Source organism: Glycine soja, chromosome 9 (genome assembly GCF_004193775.1).
Source record: "Glycine soja cultivar W05 chromosome 9, ASM419377v2, whole genome shotgun sequence".
In the NCBI taxonomy this organism is placed as follows: domain Eukaryota; kingdom Viridiplantae; phylum Streptophyta; class Magnoliopsida; order Fabales; family Fabaceae; genus Glycine; species Glycine soja.
This window is the reverse complement of record NC_041010.1, coordinates 15,255,974-15,275,913: the sequence shown is the minus strand read 5'-3', so window position 1 is coordinate 15,275,913 and position 19,940 is coordinate 15,255,974. Positions and strand designations below refer to the sequence as shown.

The window sequence follows — 19,940 nt, the reverse complement described above, 5'->3', positions numbered from 1 at the left end:
TTCTAGTAATGGATGTTGGTGATATATAGTACATCTATCTAAAGTTTGATATATAAGTCTAAAATCAAATTTCAAAAGATAAAGGATTATAATAAGAGAAACTACTAAAATAAGAGTAAATAAAATACTCCGTCCATAACATTTGACTCAAGTTTATGTAGAGAAAAATTAGAGGATACAATCCACATTATCTTAATGGCCAATTTGAAAACAGTAATATAGATTAATATAAATTAATAGCTATAAATAATATTTAATTTAAAAACAGGTTTATTCTTTGTTTTAATATCATTAAATAATAATTTTAATATAATTAATTTCATTAAATGTACATTATTGTTGATTAAGTAAATGATATAGCTAGCTAGTAATGTTCACATCTCACGATTTAAAAATAGATTAGTTACTTTAAAATATGTAGTTTTAAATGTAAATTATTTTAAATTTAATTACATTTTTATAAAATTACTTATATATATATATATATATATATATATATATATATATATATATATATATATAAGTATATCATACTATACTTTTCAGCAATAATAAAATATTTTTTCTTAATTAATGTTGTTGTTCATGAAATATAACTTAGAAGTAATCAACTCAAAAAATAGACTTGTGTGTGTGTGTGTAAAATAGTAAAATGTTAAATCCGGCCATGCATGGGTTTGATTAAATTTTATATTTTTAGTTAGTATTTATATAAAACTGCATATGTACATTAATAAATATATTTTTAAAATATTTAATAGCATATTAAATATAATTATATTAAAATTGAAAAAAATAACTAATTACATCCTTAATCGATGAGTTACGTTGTTTGTCTAAAAGTATTGAATCTAATGAAATTCATTTTTATTTTTTATTTTTCTAATTATTAATAGTAACATCTATATAAAATGTATAAATTAAAAAATATAATCAATATAAATCTATAAATGTTTAAGTTTAAGTATTCATTTTTGTTATTATGAATATTATGTTTATATGTACTTGAATTTTGTGTGTTGATAATTAATAATTTTTAAATATTTTCAATGCAAAAATTAATTTTTTAAATGATATTTTAATCATTTTAAAAATATTAGTTTTATTTATATTATATTTTTGAAGTTTTTAATTAGTTAACCTTATTATGGGTTAAATTGAATATTGTCTATCAATGCAAATGAGATTTGTTTATTATATATTATTGTTTAATTTGTATTTCATTACTTGCTGAGTTTTAAAGTTATAAATCTATAAATCTTATAATTTAATTGATATAAGTATTATTTATCTTTAAAACATTATTTATAGGTGTTACTCTTTTTTTTAATATTATTACATGTTACTATTTTTATTTTTTTATTAAATTAAAAAAGACATTATGATTAACAATATTAGTCTTATTATTATTGCATGTTTTATAGATATAACAAATTTATATTTATTATTTAAAAAATATATATAAATATAAATTTATCATTTTTAAATTCAATGTTTGTTTGGTCATTATTATAAATATTATGTTAACATCATTTGTTTTTTTTTGTTTGATTTTAAATTTTTTAAAGATTTTTTTAAAAAAATATTTTTTTTATGTTTTTGTTTTTGAAATAGTGTTGTTTTTATTATTTAAATACAACTGCTAATTATTTTTAAATGATTGTTTTAGTCATTTTGAATAAACGATTAATATTTATCATTTTAAAATAATTTTTATTACAAGGATTAATTTCATTCTAGGTAGAGTAAAAAAGAAAACTTTAATTTTATAATTAATTTCATTATTGTTGAATATATATATATATATATATATATATATATATATATATATATATATATATATATATATATTAGATATTTAATGGATGCTTATCATTTTTATGATATGAAATTATATAAAAACATAATGTCTTATAATTAATGGTTATAAAATAAATTATTATTATTATTAATATTAAGGTCTAAATTCATAAGACCTAAAAATTATAATGTTAAAGTTTTAAAAACTAATATAAGCATAATAAAGGAAAAAAAATAGACATGACTTATATATTCTTAATTTAGGAGAAAAATGAATAAAAATTAATTTTTATGTATTTTTTTAGTATATGTTGTAATAATAATTTTTAAAAATAATCAGATTTGTAAAAAAATCAGTATAAAATGAATTATATAATCAATATGTGTAAACAAAAGAATAAAATGAAGTAGAAAAATCTTTTATGTGAAGTAAAGTACATAAAAAATTATAAAAAATTATAACAAAGAAGAAATTTAATAAATAATAAGCAATGATAATATAGTAGTAGTAAAAGAAAAAATAGAAAGATATGTTTGCAAAACTTGAACAATAATTATCAAAATGTAACAACACAATATCAAAATAAGAAACGAAAAAAAATGCAAAGAGATCATAAAAAAATTATAAAAAAGACAGAGTAAGATTATGTCCATAATTAGTTGCTATGTGATGTTAAAGTAATAGGTGATTATCTTTTCCGTTTTCAATCCCTCTTCCTCAACAACTTTATTGGATGATGCATTGCCATAAGAACATTCTCCTCTTTACCTACACAAAAAGTGTCAATTATTAATTGTAAGCAAACTAAAACATATTAAAAGAAAGAAAGTGTTAATCAACACTACTAAAAAAAATATCATTTTAGGAAGCACTTGTCATTTTTGTAATTACGGTGTTTGTAAACAAAGACGGTGTTACAAAAACCATCTTCAAATGATGCGTACAACGACGGGTCAAGGATAATCGTCGTAGAAATGACAATTCTACAACATTTTATAAGAACAAAGTCGTTCTACGCGTCATTTAAGGGCACGTGAACCCTTTAATTTCTTTCTCTCAATCACCCTCTGTCCCGCAGCTTTTTGTTTGCATCTTGGTTGTGCCCTCACTGTGGTCACGGTCTCCGTCAGTCACCGGCCGTCGTACGTGTCATCCTCGTCGCGTTGCCATGTCATCGAACTGTGACAAGTTTTCCTCTGTTATGGTTGTTTTCAACCGACGTCAACCTCCCAAGTTTGTATGAGTGTCTTATTTTCGGAAATAACTCTAGCTGCATCACATGTGCATAGGTGCGAGATGTTACTATAAGATTAAGTTATTGAAGTTAAAAACTGGAGTTGTGAACTTGGAAGCTCTACCATTTCTATTTATATTTAGTCAGTGTAAGTTATGTAGTATGAAACATATGTTTTTCTGGTGGTGCTTATAGGAAACTTATAAACAATTAGTTTTGAGGGGTGTGGTCCCTTTTGAGTTTAGGTGCTGCAGCCAACGACGAATGTCATCCTCCATGTCAGGTAGTGTATTAACCTTTGCAAGCTTTTGCATAGTTTGATCATATTGAACATATGTCATCATGTTTCAATGTTGTTGATACCACCGATATTGAATTTAGGTTAGAAAGATTAAGAGAAACAATGTGGACTTTGATCTACATTCTTTGTTCTGAGAACCCCATGTCCATCTGAAACCATTTTTCTTTTAATCACGTTAGCTTTACTTTATGGTGTATATCTTTTGAAGCCTATTTCTTTGAATCTGCTCGGTGGAAGCTGCTATGTATATCTCAAGAATTTCAAGTTAATATAAATATATGCCTAAATGGTCTGCCTAGCCTTCTTGTTAAAATTGAATAAAATTAAATTTAACCACACAATTAAGATTAAAATTGAATAAAATAAAATGTTGTGCTAGTAGGAATTGAAGACAGGTTTCAGGATTTATGACAACCCACTCTGTTCATCCAATTGAGTGAAATTTTCTTCAATTTTATTATTATTGGTGTAAACACATGAGATGATAAGAGAACAATTGATTCTTTAGTACAGTGCTTGCAATGGAGTAGTAGGAGTAGGATGAGCTGTGTTGATTTGAAGTCAAGGGAAAACGGGTTTTAATAATGGTTGTAGGGGAGACCATGGCTGGAGGAGCAAAGGGAAAAGAGTACCCTTCTTTTAGAGGTGGAGTCATGTCACAACATTTATAGTGGGGTTTTTGTGTCTTTGTTTTGTAGTGCATATGGAGAGACTTCGTTCTGTGCAAAGCAAGAACCATGTGAGTCCATGTGCCATTCTAAATAAGTAGACCGCTCCCAAATTTTTTGCACACAAAAATCCTTCACTCTCTCACTTTCTTTCATTCTTGTTGTTCATTTATGTGCTAGTTAACTACCTTGCTTCTCCCTTCATTCTTGGTTCCTCGAGTAATCATAATTCAATTTCCTTAATATCACACCAATTATTTATTTTGTAGCCTTTCCCCATATATGAAGTTACCGAGCCAATAGCTAGCTTCATGAACTTGTTTCAATTGTTCATTTTACCTTCATTCAGCTCTAGCATATATATATATATATAAATATAAATATAATATATATATACACACACTGAGGCAATAGCTACCTTCATCAACTTGTTTCAATCTTCTTTCTTTCTTGCAGTTGTTGTATGAACACAATTAAGTCTATTTATGGTCCCAATTGAAAGGAGGTTCATAATTTCAATAGCTCTCTAAGGAACTCCCCTCCTGTACTTAGATTTCTCAATTGCTTAAGGTTGTTTTCTTGTCCTTGGCTTCATTACTTATTATGCTGCTGTGATCTTCTGAAATATGAGAGAAAAAATCTAATGCTAGTGCTGATTGATTCTACAAAGTAGGACTAGAGGTACTTTAATTCACCCTAATAAATTCAAACCTAGCTAGTCAATGACAGTCATAGCATGTGCTGATGTGCAGTGTGATTGATATGTAGTTCAATTACAATGTTTGACAAGGAAGCATATGAGAGAATGTATTGTGATCTTGTCTACGAATCAAAACAAACCTGCGATTAGTATGAATTAATCTTGATTAGAATTCAAAATTAAACGAAAAAACATGTGCTATTGCAAACTTAAACTCACACAACATGATATATTGCCTTATAAAACTTGAATGGTACAATTGGGTGAAAAGAAACACAGGAAGGCAAGTAAAGTACAATTAGTATCATAAATTGAATGTAACACTAAACATTGTTAATTGTATCTTATTCAAGAAGAATAAACACACATAAGAAATACAAGCAAAGGAAGAAAAACCTAGGTTATTGTTGCTCCAATTATATATATATATATATATATTCAACTATCAAATGCACACGCGAAGGTTATAAGCATATAGCTGCCTTTTTCTTTAGTACTCCTACTTCTTACGTAAATATATAGTAAACTACAACAATAAAATTTATGTAGCTCACTACCTCACTATTAGTTTTCATTTTTGACATAGTACCTTAGTTTGTAGGCATCCAACCTGATATATAAAGAATCTGATATCAACTTTCAAATACTTCCATTTGTTATACATGTCTTAGGAGAAAAGAAATTTACCCACGGATTTTCATCTAAGATTTTGATATGTGCTTCAAGTAATGTCTTGTAGAATCATATAAAGACCTATCCAATTAAACACATAAAAAGAAACGCTAATTATTACCTTAAATTATAAAATAGTCGTTTCTCAGTATGGATCATGGCCAAGTCTGACCTCCAAGTCCAATTCACTCTCTTTCTGATTTTCTCTCTTGACTTGATGAATGTTATCATTAATATGATTTGGGCCAATTTGGAGACCTTGATCTCCTCTCTTTCTGTCATTCCTATGGATATTCATATGGCCCCCTGAAGCCTGAGCATTTGTCAAGCCTCTTTTACAGAATGTGCACTCTTGAGACCGTTTGGTTCCACTAGTGTCATCATGTTTCACCTGCAATTAACTATTTCCAACAGTTTATACAATCCCAAATCACTGAATTGAAAATAATAATAATACGTATAGCATGACTAATATGGTTGACAACAATTTCACCATGAGGGTGAGAATTAAAGCCTGATTAACTAGGATTAAATCTTATTTCTTTCTAGGAAAATTCTATAAAATTATCAAACTTAGTACATTTAAATCAATATTTAATTTTGTCAACTTAAATTTAGTTGGCAGCAACACCCAATCCTAGTCACAATTGACTGAAGAACCTCCAACAATTTATTAAAATTAAACTCTATGTATGTATCACTTGTGGGATTTAACAGATAGAAAACAAGAAAATTACACAAAAGTCAATGTTTAATTAGGCAATCATCTGTTTATAGCCACCATGAATTACATAATTCCAACTTTTGTAACAACACTTATGTACCATTTGATAAAAAAATATACAAAATCACATATAAAAAAAGTACAATTACACACAAACAATTAATCCATGATACAATTGAAATCCATAGGAAGTTTTTTGATCAGATGTTCATGTGGCTGGTCTTCTGGATCATGTTAACTTCCACACCGAATTAAGGCACCAAACCATACTAAAAAGGTACCTACGGCCACACCTCCAGTGTTGTATGCTCCCATTAATTAATGTTGAACTACACTCATGTATCGTTGTATTCAAACATATTTTGATATACAAACAACAAGTTGCAAGTCACATGGGATGTTTATATGATCTCCATTTGATGAAAAAATGTATTTAGGGGAAACACGACCTTGGGATTTGGCTCATATTTTTTTCTCTTACTCTCTACTTCATTCCTTAATCATCGCGTTTGTAGTCACATGACATGTTTATAATGCATTCTTGCACTTATATGCTAGTGTATTTGTTTTGTTTTTCATTTTATTTGTTTGACTATATTGGCTTGGCCTTACACAAGCAATTGAAAAAAGAATTTGGTTTACATTATTTAACCTTAATTAGGTTTCAATCTCGAACAATGTTTTTTGGTTGTAGGTATAAGTTTTTGACAAAAACTTAGGAAGTTAATTCTTCTTTTACGACCAGTGTACTTCAATATTGACTGTGTGTAGAACATACCACTGCTCTCATCGCACTCGTTGCTATTGTTAGTGACCATATTTCAAGGTATGTATTTGTTTGACTCACACCGGTGATTATTACATGGTTGTTGATATATGACTATTGTATTATATAAGCAGTTATGTGCATTGCGAGTGAACCTTAGTTTCTCATTTGAGAATCTATACAACGATTAATATAGAGAGTTTGCATTAATCGATGTATTGAATCTTGAATTATCCGTTTGGACAGTTTGGAAAGACTCATTTTTTTATAGTAGATTCATACGTATAGGTTAATTGCCTTTTCTTAAATTTGATGATATTTTGGTATAGTGCATTTCACTTTGTTCTCTGAGTGCATAGTTGAATGTGGTGGATGATGACATGTCACTACTTTCATCTCGTGTACTTGGGAACCTATGCGAAATGCTGCCAAAATTTTGGCAAATTTAGAAAATACAAGTAACTTGTACTATTCAATCTACTATAAAAAAATGTCTTCCTAAATGGGATAGAGCCACACCTCTAATGAAAAAAGTAAGGTTTACATGCATGTCAGATAACTTTATGAAGTGTCATAGCAAAGGGGAAACACGGATCGAAGTTGGATGAAAGCATCACACATTAGTGACGTGTATGGAAATGGTGAACAATTCCTCCAATTTACTCAGCTTAATGCACTATCTTTGCATGGGAAATTTTTCTGTCCATGTGTTAAAAGTGGAAATGGGAGACACCAATCAATAAATGACATAAGATCACATCTTATATGTGACGGGATCATTCCAAATTACACAAAATGGTATGGATCGACAATACAGTTTTGCAAATAATTTGAAGGAACTAACTATATTTATTGATTGATTCATGTAACTGGCCCTATCAATTAATATAGAGTTTGCTTATTGTGACTTTGAGTATGCTTCAAGTTCACAGATTTAAGACACCACAACTATCCAAGAGATTTGGTAGACTACTAATTGTTGCCTTCAGCTGACATTTCTCTAAAGCCTGTAAAAATGAAAGCCCACAAAACCTTTGCTTAGTGAATAGCAGTAGAGAAAAACAATTCACTTTATTACATGTTTTTTCAATTGTAGAGCCAGTTGATTTACCTTCCATATTTCATAATCAGAGTATAGACATAGAGGGTCCAAGTTCTTTTGAATACTGCCCTTGAAAAGAGTTGGTTCTTGAGGAATGATGCTTAGCTTTGTTCTCAAATCTTTTAGCCCTATTGAGCATATATTAATACCATCAATAAGAATGCCACCTCTGGTAGGCTCAACTAAGCGAAACAAAGCAATTATAAGAGATGCCCTTAAGAACTAATGGAGCATTTGGCTGATATCTAATCTGAAATTGTTGTATAGAGAATGATGCAATCATACTCCCCAAGGGCATTGGATAGAAGACTCCAAGAAGATTGGACCAGAGATGCTGGAGAAGACCCTAGGGTGCTCATGAGCCTTAGGGTAGATTTTGGGCCCATAGGCTAAGTATGAGCCCACTTATCTTTGTACATATTAAATTAGGATTTCATTATTTTTGGGTCTTGTATTTAGGGCTCCTTAGTGTAGGGAGGGTACCTAGTAATGTAGGATTTTTCAGCCCTTGTATTTTAGGGCACATAGACTAGTTTTTGTATTAGGGATAGTTTTGTAATTTCATATGCATTAAGTACACTATTTGATGTGTGTGTTGGGAGAGAAATTGAATTGAATTGGGAGAAGCCCAATCCAATTAATTTTTGGACCAACCTAAGGGGGAGGTGAGCATTTGCTTGCTACACCCTATTGCCTCATCATATAGTCACACTTTGTGCATGTCCTTCATGCTTTACATGCCTCATGACACCTAAGCACACTTGGTGGAGAATCTTGGACTTGATCTTGGATTAGTGGACTAAACCATAGCTGAAATTCACTAATCATAATTATTGAATTTCAAGAAGCAAAGGACTTCATTGATGAAGAAGATCTAAGGCCAACAAGCTCTACTTGGAGCTACATCAGAGAATCAGACTTGAATTCATTTGTCATGAACATGGATAAAGGTGGAAAAGAGACGCAATCACATAAGTATATATTTGGTTAGTTTGTTACCTCTAGAGATTGGAGATCTATTCTACCCTTGGAAGGCAAAAAATGTGGTGGTCTATTATCCTCTACAATTGCACTAGGCTCTGCTGGTATGTGAATGAATTGCTTGATTCTTTCAACAAAGATTACATAGTTTGATAAGTTACAAAACATTTGAGTCAGATAAACTACAGTTGTTGTGAATGAAAAAGCATGAGAGAGAGAAACTCCTATAAGGCCTGTAACTAGACAAACCCAAAAAATTGCTAGAAATTATAAGCAAGAAATAAATTCGAATATATGAACATAACATGAGAATGTAATATACGCTAATTTTGTTGAGTAATGATTGAATAACAATACCAGGGGCCACATATCCCTTTGGAAGTAGAACAAGTAGCAAAGCTGCAATGAAGAGTATCAAATTGTGAATTAATTTAATCCTTAGAAATAACCGTTTGATAGCAGCATTGGAATGAAAGAACAGTGTGGCACTTGCGTCAACAAGATTAAGGTAGGTTTTGAAAAATCTGTTAGCCATGTTGAAAGCTCTAATAGTAATTCCACCAAGTGATGTCTCAGTTGTAAAATTCATAAGAGCTTTAGTAGTTCCATTGATCTGTATAATTTCTCTACCAGAGGCTTGATAATAGCCCTTCATCCAAAAAAAAGCACAGGTAAAATAACAAAACAATCATTACTACATTTGAGCAGGGCTAGGAAAAAAATTACCTGATCATATTTTGAGGCCACTATAGCAAGAACTGCAACAATGAGCACTTGCCATGTGACTGAAACCATTATCCCAATCATTATCAGAAGTTCATCTATTTTAGATGTTACAAAGATGATGGTAAAAGGAATATCAAGAAGTTTGAAACAAATCTCTTAACACCATTAACAAATGTTTTGTTGTAAATTATATTAAAGAGTTATCTAACTATCAATTGTCTCTACCATTTTGCATAAGTTTCCATAACTTGCTTATGTTAGGAGTGGTATAATATTACCTCAAGCATATGAATCTGAGTACTTTATTAAACTTAGATGGTTAGACCAAATTTCAAGTACCCCTAAATCAAAGTCTTGGGAAATCACACCAAAACAAAAACATCTTTGACACAATCACTTTCTTCAATCACACCTCCCATTTAAAATATTAACTTCCCTTTTTTTTCTTTTTTTTTCTTATTGGGTAAGAAAATTTGAAGTGCTATGTGTAGAAGCAAGCTTCATGATGATGAACCAAGCAATTTTGATGATGCCAAAAGCCCAAGTGATTGATTCAAGACTTCAAGATCAAGCATTAAGAATCCAATCCAAGATTCAAGATTCAAAAGAAGAAATCAAGAATCAAAAAGTCAAGACTTCATATAGGATAAGTATTAAAAGATTTTTTCAAAAACCAAATAGCATAGTTTTGTTTTACAAAAGAATTTTCTCAAATTTTCTAAGTTACCAGAGTGATTACTCTCTGATAATCGATTACCAGTTATCAGTAATTGATTACCAGTGACCAATTTGGTTTTCAAATGGTTTGCAACATTCCAAAATGATTTTCAAATAGTGTAATCGATTACACTATATTAGTAATCGATTACAAGTGAATTTGAACGTTGGAATTCAAATCCAATTGTGAAGAGTCACAAATTTTCATAAAACACATTGTGTAATCGATTACACCTTTGTGGTAATCGATTACCAGTGAACAATTTTGAAGAAAAAGTAAATAGTTATAACTCTTAACATGGTTTTCTCTAAAGTCACAACTCTTCCAATGGTTTCTTTGACCAGACATGAAGAGTCTATAAAAGCATGACTTTGGCACACGTTTAATATGTATGATATTCTTCCAAACAATTATTTTTCACAATCTTTCTCTAACCATTGCCCATTGCTTTTTCTATGCCAAAAAGCTTTCTAAACTTTGTTTCAAAACTTTGTTTTTTCTGCAAGTGGAAATTCTGTAGAAAACAAAAGTGTGCTATCTTTTCATCCCTTCTTCCTCTTGCCGAAAGGTTCAAAGGACTAACCGCCTGAGAATTCTTTTGATTCTCCCTTCTCCCTATTGACAAAAGATTCAAAGGACTAACCGCCTGATAATTCTTTTGATTCTTCCCTTTCCCTTTAAACAAAAGATTTCAAAGGACTAACTGCCTGAGATATCTTTTGTTTCCCCTTACAAAGATTCAAGGGACTAATCGCCTAAGAATTCTTTGTCTTAACACATTGGAGCGTACATCCTTTGTGGTACAAGTAGAGCGTACATCTACTTGGGTTGTGATACTGAGAACAAGAGAGGGTACATCTCTTGTGGATCAGTTCAAGTGGAGCGTACATCCACTTGGTTGTTCAAAGAGAACAAGGGAGGGTACATCCCTTGTGGATCTTTGCTTGTAAAGGATTTTACAAGGTTATTGGAAATCTCAAGAACCGGTGGTTGCTTGGGGACTGGATGTAGGCACGGGTTGTTGTCGAACCAGTATAAATCTTGTGTTTGTCTTCTTCTTCCCTACATTCTTTAATTTCCGCTGTGTACTTTTTATTTTTGCTTTACTTTTGTCTAAGTTATTTTTTCTGTTCTTTACTTTCTCATAACTTAGTTGTAAAGCCTAATTGAATCTAGTAACATTAAGAAGGATAATTTTTAATTAGTCAAGACACGTTCATAATTAATTCAATCCCCCCTTCTTAATTATTTCGAGGCCACTTGATCCAACACTATGGAATTTCAATTTTATATGTAGAAACATGTTCAAATTCTAGTTAAAAATGATGTAATTCTTCAAATTAGCATGGCTCAACAAGCCAAGATATAGGTTACCCTTTTTTGTAGCTCATCAGCCACAATTTTGCGTCATTCTTTAAACTCAGTCATTACTTGTTTTATGTATTTTATTTTGACTATCATTAGCTTACTACCACCACTTTCTCTGTAGACATTGCTGCTAAAATTTTCTTCCATTTGAATGTGATGGCAACTTAATAATAATTAACTGAATAATGGTGAATGCCAGTATAGTTTTTATATATGCATAAACACATGAATCACAACATCTCAATTTTTGGGGAGTAAAATACCATATGTTGTTATTATTGTGGTATAATTGGTAGTCACCATAAAACATATATGTAACAAACTGACAATTTAGATGTTTTAAACTTTTGGCTCGTATGATGCTTGCGAAAATATGAATGCTCTATTCCCTTTTTTGGAAGATTGATTATCATGAAAATTTACCTGATTATACGTATATGATGTCAATATATAATTGAGTTTGATTAATGATCTGAACCATGACTCCTACCTGTAATTTTAAGGTTTCCTATACAAAAGTATTTTTTAGGAAATTTTGCCTAAGCTACAGAATGAAATCATTTACAAGTGGTTAGGGGTGACACCAGTTAACGTGATTATATTAGATGAATACCTATTGTGATTTTCAAATCTTATTTTACTATTAGTTTAATTTTAGTTGTTTGGAACGACAGATTGCCTTACACAAGGTTTTACTTGTTGGCACTGATACATCTTGCTACATTGGGAAACCAATTGTAACAAATGTTGTAGTATATGCAACACTGAAAGAGAAGGTACACCTCTTTCTTTTTGTTTCCTTTCTCCAGATATAGGATTAAAAGAAAAAACTTCTACCTTAACCATTTTATTTTTATTGCAGGGTCTAGAACCCAAAGTAATCGTCTTCAAATATAAAAGGAAGAAACACTATCGCAAAAACATTGGGCATAGACAAGTACTACAACTCTGCTTTTACATGTGCAATGAAATTATTTATCAAATATTATGCAATTAAAATGTCAGTTTGCATGGCTTGGAAGTAGTTGAGAATTACTACTATTTATTTGAAGGGGTGAATTATTGTACCTTCTAATCTATGACGGGGGCTTGAAAATATGTGAATGCATTTTCTTTGTGTATGTGTGACTTTGGGAGTAAGGGTAAATATGTTCTTGGCTAGAAATAAGTCATTACTCATTAGCCGTTACAAGTTATACAACAAATGGTAATACTCATGAAATTTTTTAAATGCATTTACCATCCTTGGTTTTTAATTTTTGTTTCTTTTATCCAGTTATTTTTTGTGAAGTAGAATTCATCCAAGGAAGAAAATAATAAACCCCTACATTGTTTTTGGTCTTTATGCCCATTGTTTCCATTAAGCTTCTATCTCATTGTACAATAGCGATAATGAGATTTAAACTTAGGACTTCATGCAAACTATCAAAATCCCCACTATTAGGCTTTTTTTTTTGCTTCATTATGAAGGAATTAGTAAAGGCCAATCTCTATAATAAATTTTGTTTTGCTATAGTTCATAAAATTTTCGAGAGTAAAATAAAAGGAGGGGGGAGACAAAATACCAATGAACTTATCCTTTTAGTGGACAATTTGGTAAAATGATCTGTTTGAGCTTGAGGAATGGTGAAGTAAAATTGAAATTTCGGTTATCATCAATTTTTCCACTCCTTTAGAACCATAAATTTGGGAACCAGATATCTCATTCCATGGCAGTCATGATAACTTCACCATGCTTTTTAAGGTGGCTGTAGTCACATCTAGAATGGTTCACCTCTTATACTGAGTGGTGCAATATTACCATGCTATTATGTTAGGTTAATTAAACCATTGAATGATTTATCTGAATCTGATGCAAAAATTAAAAATTCCAATAACATCTCATCAAATAAAAATTGTCTGATTTGTGTTAATTTTTAGCTTACTTAAAAATATGGTTCTGTCTATAATCAGGGCATGCTAAAATTGTTTTATTGGGAGGATTAGACCAAAATGTGATGGTTGTTTACTGACTTCCTCCTTTAGGAAATTATTGTTCAGACAAGAAACCTACTGCGGTGAATTGGATCGAGGGACGTGGGAAATTGGTTGTTTGTGAAGCAATTATCAAAGAAGAATTAGTGCAGAAGGTATTGAAGACCAACGTGTCTGCCCTGGTACAGCTTAACATGCTCAAAAACCTTGTTGGTTCTGTTGTCTCCGATGCTATTGGTGGGTTTAATGCTCATGCTAGTAACATTGTTTCTGCCATCTTTATAGCCACTGGCCAAGATCCAGCCCAAAAAGTTGAGAGTTCTTGTAACGCCTTGAAATTTTGATAACTAAAAATAGATGTTTGATGTTTTTCTTGTGTTATTTGATTACTTGATTAATTTGGATGAGTTAAGGTATTTTTTGAGTTAGCCATGTGTGATTTGCTTGATGTGGATATTGAGTTATGTGGACTTTTATTGACTTAGGTTGAAATTATGAGATTTCAAGTTTTACCTAAACCTATTCCACTAAAACTATGATCCTGGATTCGTTAACAGTTGGATCACCTTCATGTTTCGTCTCTAGGCTTGCAACTCAATTCTGGATGTTTTGACCGTTGGGATTTGTCACATAAAATGTGGAGTAGGATATATGATATTTTCACTGAAGCGGTAAAATTTGTTGGAGTAGAATTCACCCAGGCAAGCCAAATTTTGCCCAGGCAAATTTGAGCTAGATCAGCTTGCGCAGGTGAGCCAAATTTTGCCTGGGCGAGTCTTTCAGGCTACAATTACATCTAATAGTGTAAAACAACCATTTTTATCTCCATTTCTTCCCCTAAACCCTCCCCCAACACCCCCAACCTCCTTCTCCACCACCAGTGACCGCCACAAGCAGCCATGAGCTGCCTTTGCTTGCTACCGGACCACCACACGAAGAAGAATAGTTTAATTGGAGCAGAATCATCAAAACTCAACTCGAGGATTCGGTAGAGAATGAAGCCTCCAATCCTCCTTTCGCGGTTTCTTCAAGGTAACCGTGATTTCTTAGCCTTCTCCTAGTTAGTTTGAGCCTATATTTACATCTCTTATGACTTGGGTACCATTATTGGATGTTTTTACACTTCCTTTGAAAAACCCTTGGAAATGAGACATTGCAAAAGTTTCCTTTTTATAAAATAGACTTTGTTTTCGTAGCATTTGATGAACCCTAGTCATAGTGGCGTGATCAGAATTTCAGAATAACGTCTCTTTGATATGGATCTCAAAACACCCCTTTAGTCCCTTTTGAAATTGAATGGGTATTTAACCCCAAAATTTGATATTAACCTTGTCTTTGAAATCTATACTAAGTTATCTTTGATTTGGTATATAGAGCTCTGCATTTGAACTAACGGACGTGAACCTAAGAGATCTTAGAACAACGCCGCAAGGAACTAACAAAGAGATATAGATAGGTGAGGGAAGTTTATTTTTTGTTTACATCTTTTGATACCATAGTTGGGGCAAGGAATCCAATTATGGGGATGTATGTCTATCCCTGTGCATACTGGTTTTCAAGAAAAATTGTGTTTTTAACTATTGGGATGTGATATATTTGTTATTGATGTGCATGCTGGTTTTAAAAAAAAAATTGTGCTTTTAACTAATGAGATGTGATATATTTGTTATTGATGATTGAAATTTTCAATAATGTTGTTGTTGTAATGATTGAAATTTTTGGGAAAAGTCTTAATTATAGAGGAGACTCTGCCCAAAATTTTATATTTGTTCTTCTATTTACTTCTTTATTAAATTTTAAATGGACATAAGAGTTTGTTTTGAATCCCATAGTTCTCCTCTCTAATTTAGTATTTTCCTTAAAATATCAGTCTCGTGATATTATGGATTGTTGTTGTATTAGGTTTATGTTGTCGGAAGACCTAGGGAATGTGAATCCCAGACATGAATTTATATGTATGTATGTGGAATGTGATTGCTTGTGATGTTGATGATGATGTCGAGATGAGGTGATATTAATTTTGATGATAATATTGAGATGATATGATATTGATGTTGATAATGACATTGAGATGAGATGATGTCATTGTGATGCTGTATGTTGTGTATGTACATGGGTGGTGCAATGACCATGTTGGATATCCTTGGAGGGGGAAATATAATGTTTAAAGAGTTTTAAGAATCCCTAGAGAAAGAAGGGGATGACTTAGAATCTTTAATTATTCATGGTCAGTGCATCGATGATGCTCATGTTTCATACTTTATTTTGCATGAAAATAGTATAAACTTTGTTAGTAAGTACTCGTATTTTTTCATGAGGAAAAATACATGTACTTGGGGGCATGTCATTCGGTTTAGAACTTCCTTGAGACTCAGTGATGCAATCCTATCCCGCAAGGGCATTGGGTAGAAGATTCCAAGTAGATTGGGCTAGAGATCCAAGGGAAGGCCCTAGGGTTCTCATGAGCCTTAGGGTTGATTTCAAGCCCATGGGCTAAGTATGAGCCCGCTTATCTTTGTAAATATTAGAATCGGTTTTTCCTTCGTTTGGGCCTTGTATTTTGGCCATTCTAGTAGTATAGGGTTTTAGCCTTGTATTTCGGGGCATTTTAAGTAGTCTTTGTAGTAAGGACTTTGTTTTTGTATTTTCATGTTTTTTTGTCATGGGGGTGAGCTTATCTATTATAGGGGGTGTGTAGCTAAGCTCTAGCTTCTCATCTCAAGGAGGTGAGCTTAGCTATTAGAGAGGTATGTGTAGCTAAGCTCTAGCTTCTTTAGGAATCTTCTTAAGGAAGCTTCTCAAGGAGGTGAGCTTAGTTATGAGAGGGGTGTGTGTAGCTAAGCTCTAGCTTCTCAAGGAAGTTTTCTCAAAGAAGCTTCTCAAGGAAGTTTTCTCAAGAAAGCTTCTCAAGGAAGCTACCTAGTCTATAAATAAAAGCATGTGTAACACTTGTTGTAACTTTGATGAATGAGAGTCTTGTGAGACACAACTCAAAGTTCAACTTCTCTCCCTTTTTCTGCCTTCAATTTCGTGCTCCCCCCTCTCTCTTTCTCTCCCTCTTTTCTTTTCCTCCATTGAAGCATCCTCTCTAAGCTTCTTATCCAAGGCTCATCTTGGTGGTGAAGCTCCTTCTTCCATGGCTTATTCCCTAGTGGATGGCGCCTCCTCTCACCTCTTCTCCTTTGTCTTCTGCTGCATCTCCATGGTGGAAAATCACCATTAAAGGACCTCATTGAAGCTCAAAGATCCAGCCTCTATAGAAGCCCCACAAGCAAGCTTCCATCAAGCGGTAATCAGAGCACAAGAGCTTCAAGTAGGTGCTCCTTAAACCTCCATTAATTTTTTGCTTTACCTTCTCTTCCATTGTTGTTTCTTCATTTTTTATCCATGTATCTCCTCACATGTCTTGTGCTAAATGTTTTTAACATGATTTTTTAGAGTTTCCACCGATTAAACTTGCTATAGAAGCTAGATTTGATTTTCTATGGTTCAAATTTCTTGTTCTTGTTCTTGAACCATGAATTGTGTAGAGTTTAGGTTCCTTTGAGTTTTTTCTTGTTATTTTTTGTGGCTGAAACTCAAACCATAAAATTCTTACAAAAATATTAAAATAGAAGAAAACCTCAAAAATCTAGAGTGACTTGTTCACCTATTGTAATTTTGTCATAGAAGTCATGTCTAGTCATGAAACTTGTCACATAAGATTTCTTATGTTGTGCTGAATTTTATTTTCTTGTTTCTTTGTCTAACTCATTTGTTCATGAGTGTATGAAATTCTCTTAGCCTATTATTTGATTTGAGTCAAATCTTTCATGTTAATTAGTCCTTAACATATTCATGCAAAATTCTTAGAGAGTCTTTGATTGTGAACCTTTTCTTGAACTTTTAGGTTTCCTTATGATTGTGTCTATTGTGAATTTGAGTTTTGGTGATTGAATTGATGGCTGAAATGTTGATCCTAAGTGAATATTGAACTCCTAAAACTGTGGTAAACAATACTACTGAGTTCAACATACATAGGAAGGTTGAAAGTAAGCCCAAGGCAATCAATATACCATGCTTAAAAAAAAATTGCTGGTGCTGGCAGCTTGGACATACAAACTTGTAAAAATTACTGAGAATTGGTTACTTCGAATTTAGAGCTAAAAGTTTCACTGAATTTTCTAGACATCTGGAATAAAGTTAGAAAAAAAGAAACAAGTGATTTGGATAAAAGGAAAAAAATACGAAAAATCACACAAGTTGGCAGGAAAATTAGTATCCAGACAAAAAAAAGGTGAAAGGGAAGTGTGCTTGTTGTTTAGGCTCAAAATTTATTCTATAATTGGAAATTTCAATTGAAAATTAGTGTGAACACAAGTGCCAAAGCTAGAGGTTTGTTGAGTCTTTTTTTTTAGTTTTTTTTTTCTACTATTTACAAAGAAGAGTGGACCCAACCTTGGCCCATGGGCTCAAAAATCTACCCTAAGGTTCATGAGAACCCTAAGACCTTCTTTATCAACTCTAGCCCAATCCTCTTGGAGCCTCTTGCTCATGGCTCTGGTAACTGGTCCTTTCCTAGGGAGGATTGCATCATCCCCTCCCCCTTGAAGAGGATTTGACCTCAAATCTGTTGGTTCCTCCTCCTCTATATCAGCACCACCTGCAAAAGGAATTAAATTAGAAATATTAAAAGTGGTGCTGACTCCATACTCTCTTGGGAGGTCCAACCTATAGGCATTATTATTGATCCTCACCAAGACCTGAAAAGGTCCATCCCCTCTAGGGATGAGCTTGGATTTCCTTTCAGCAGGGAATCTTTCCTTCCTAAGATGGAGCCAAACCCAGTCCCCCTCATTAAGAACTAGCTCCTTTCTTCCTCTATTGCCCTTAGTTGAATACACCTTTGTTTGGCTCTCTATTTGGGTCTTAACCCTCTCATGCAACTTCTTTACAAACTCTGACCTAGATTCCCCTTCTTTATGTATAAAAGAAGTGTCAAGTGGGAGGGGAATGAGGTCTAAGGGTGTTAAGGGATTGAACCCATAGACAACCTCAAAAAGGGATTGCTTGGTGGTTCTATGAACCCCCCTGTTGTAGGCAAATTCTACATGAGGAAGATACTCATCCCAAGACTTATGGTTGCCTTTTAGAAGAGCCCTTAAAAGAGTGGATAAAGACCTATTCACTACCTCTGTTTGCCCATCAGTTTGTGGATGACAAGTGGTAGAGAAAAGAAGCTTAGTTCCTAGCTTAGCCCATAATGTTTTCCAGAAATGGCTAAGGAACTTAGCATCTCTATCTGACACAATGATCCTAGGCAAACCATGGAGTCTCACAACTTCCCTAAAAAAGAGTTTTGAGATATGGGAAGCATCATCCACCTTGTGGCATGGTATAAAGTGTGCCATCTTGCTAAACCTATCCACCACTACAAAGATAGAGTCTACACCTCTTTGGGTTCTAGGGAGCCCAAGGACAAAGTCCATACTAATGTCTACCCAAGGTGCAGATGGAATGGGTAAGGATGTGTATAGCCCATGAGGCATCACCCTAGACTTGGCTTGTAAACAAGCCACACACCTAGTGCAATGCTTATGGACATCTTTCTTCATATGGGGCCAATAGAACTTTTCTTTGAGTAAGACAAGGGTCTTGTCTATCCCAAAGTGGCCCATGAGCCCACCCTCATGGCTCTCCTTCACAAGTAATTTCCTGATGGTTACTTGGGGTATGCAAAGCTTTCCCTCTTTGAACAAATACCCCTCAGCCAAATAGTATCCATCTTGGGCCTTTTTCCCACAACTCTTGTAAATGGGAGAGAACATCTAAAGCATACAAGTCCCTAATGTTATCAAATCCTAAAATTTGAGCTCCTAGGGAGCAAAACAATATGTGTCTCCTAGAGAAGGCATCAGCTACCACATTTGTTTTTCCCTTTTTGTATTTGATAACATATGGAAATTGCTCTAGGTACTCTACCCATTTTGCATGCCTTTTGTTTAACTTGCTTTGCCCTCTAATGAACTTAAGTGATTGATGATCACTATGAATGACAAATTCCTTGGAAACAAGGTAATGTTCCAAAGTTCGGAGTGCTCTTATTAAGGCATAAATCTCTTTATCATAGGTGGGGTAGTTAAGGGTGGCACCATGAATTTTTTCACTAAAATAAGCAATTGGGTGCCCACCTTGTAACAAAACAGCTCCAACTCCCACTCCAGAG

At 32.8% G+C, this 19,940-nt stretch overlaps 1 pseudogene; it reads right to left on the bottom strand.

The window, feature by feature from the left end:
• Nucleotides 1-5,521: 5,521 nt before the first annotated feature.
• LOC114368208 overlaps nucleotides 5,522-19,940 on the bottom strand; it is an 80,472-nt pseudogene continuing 66,053 nt past the window's right edge.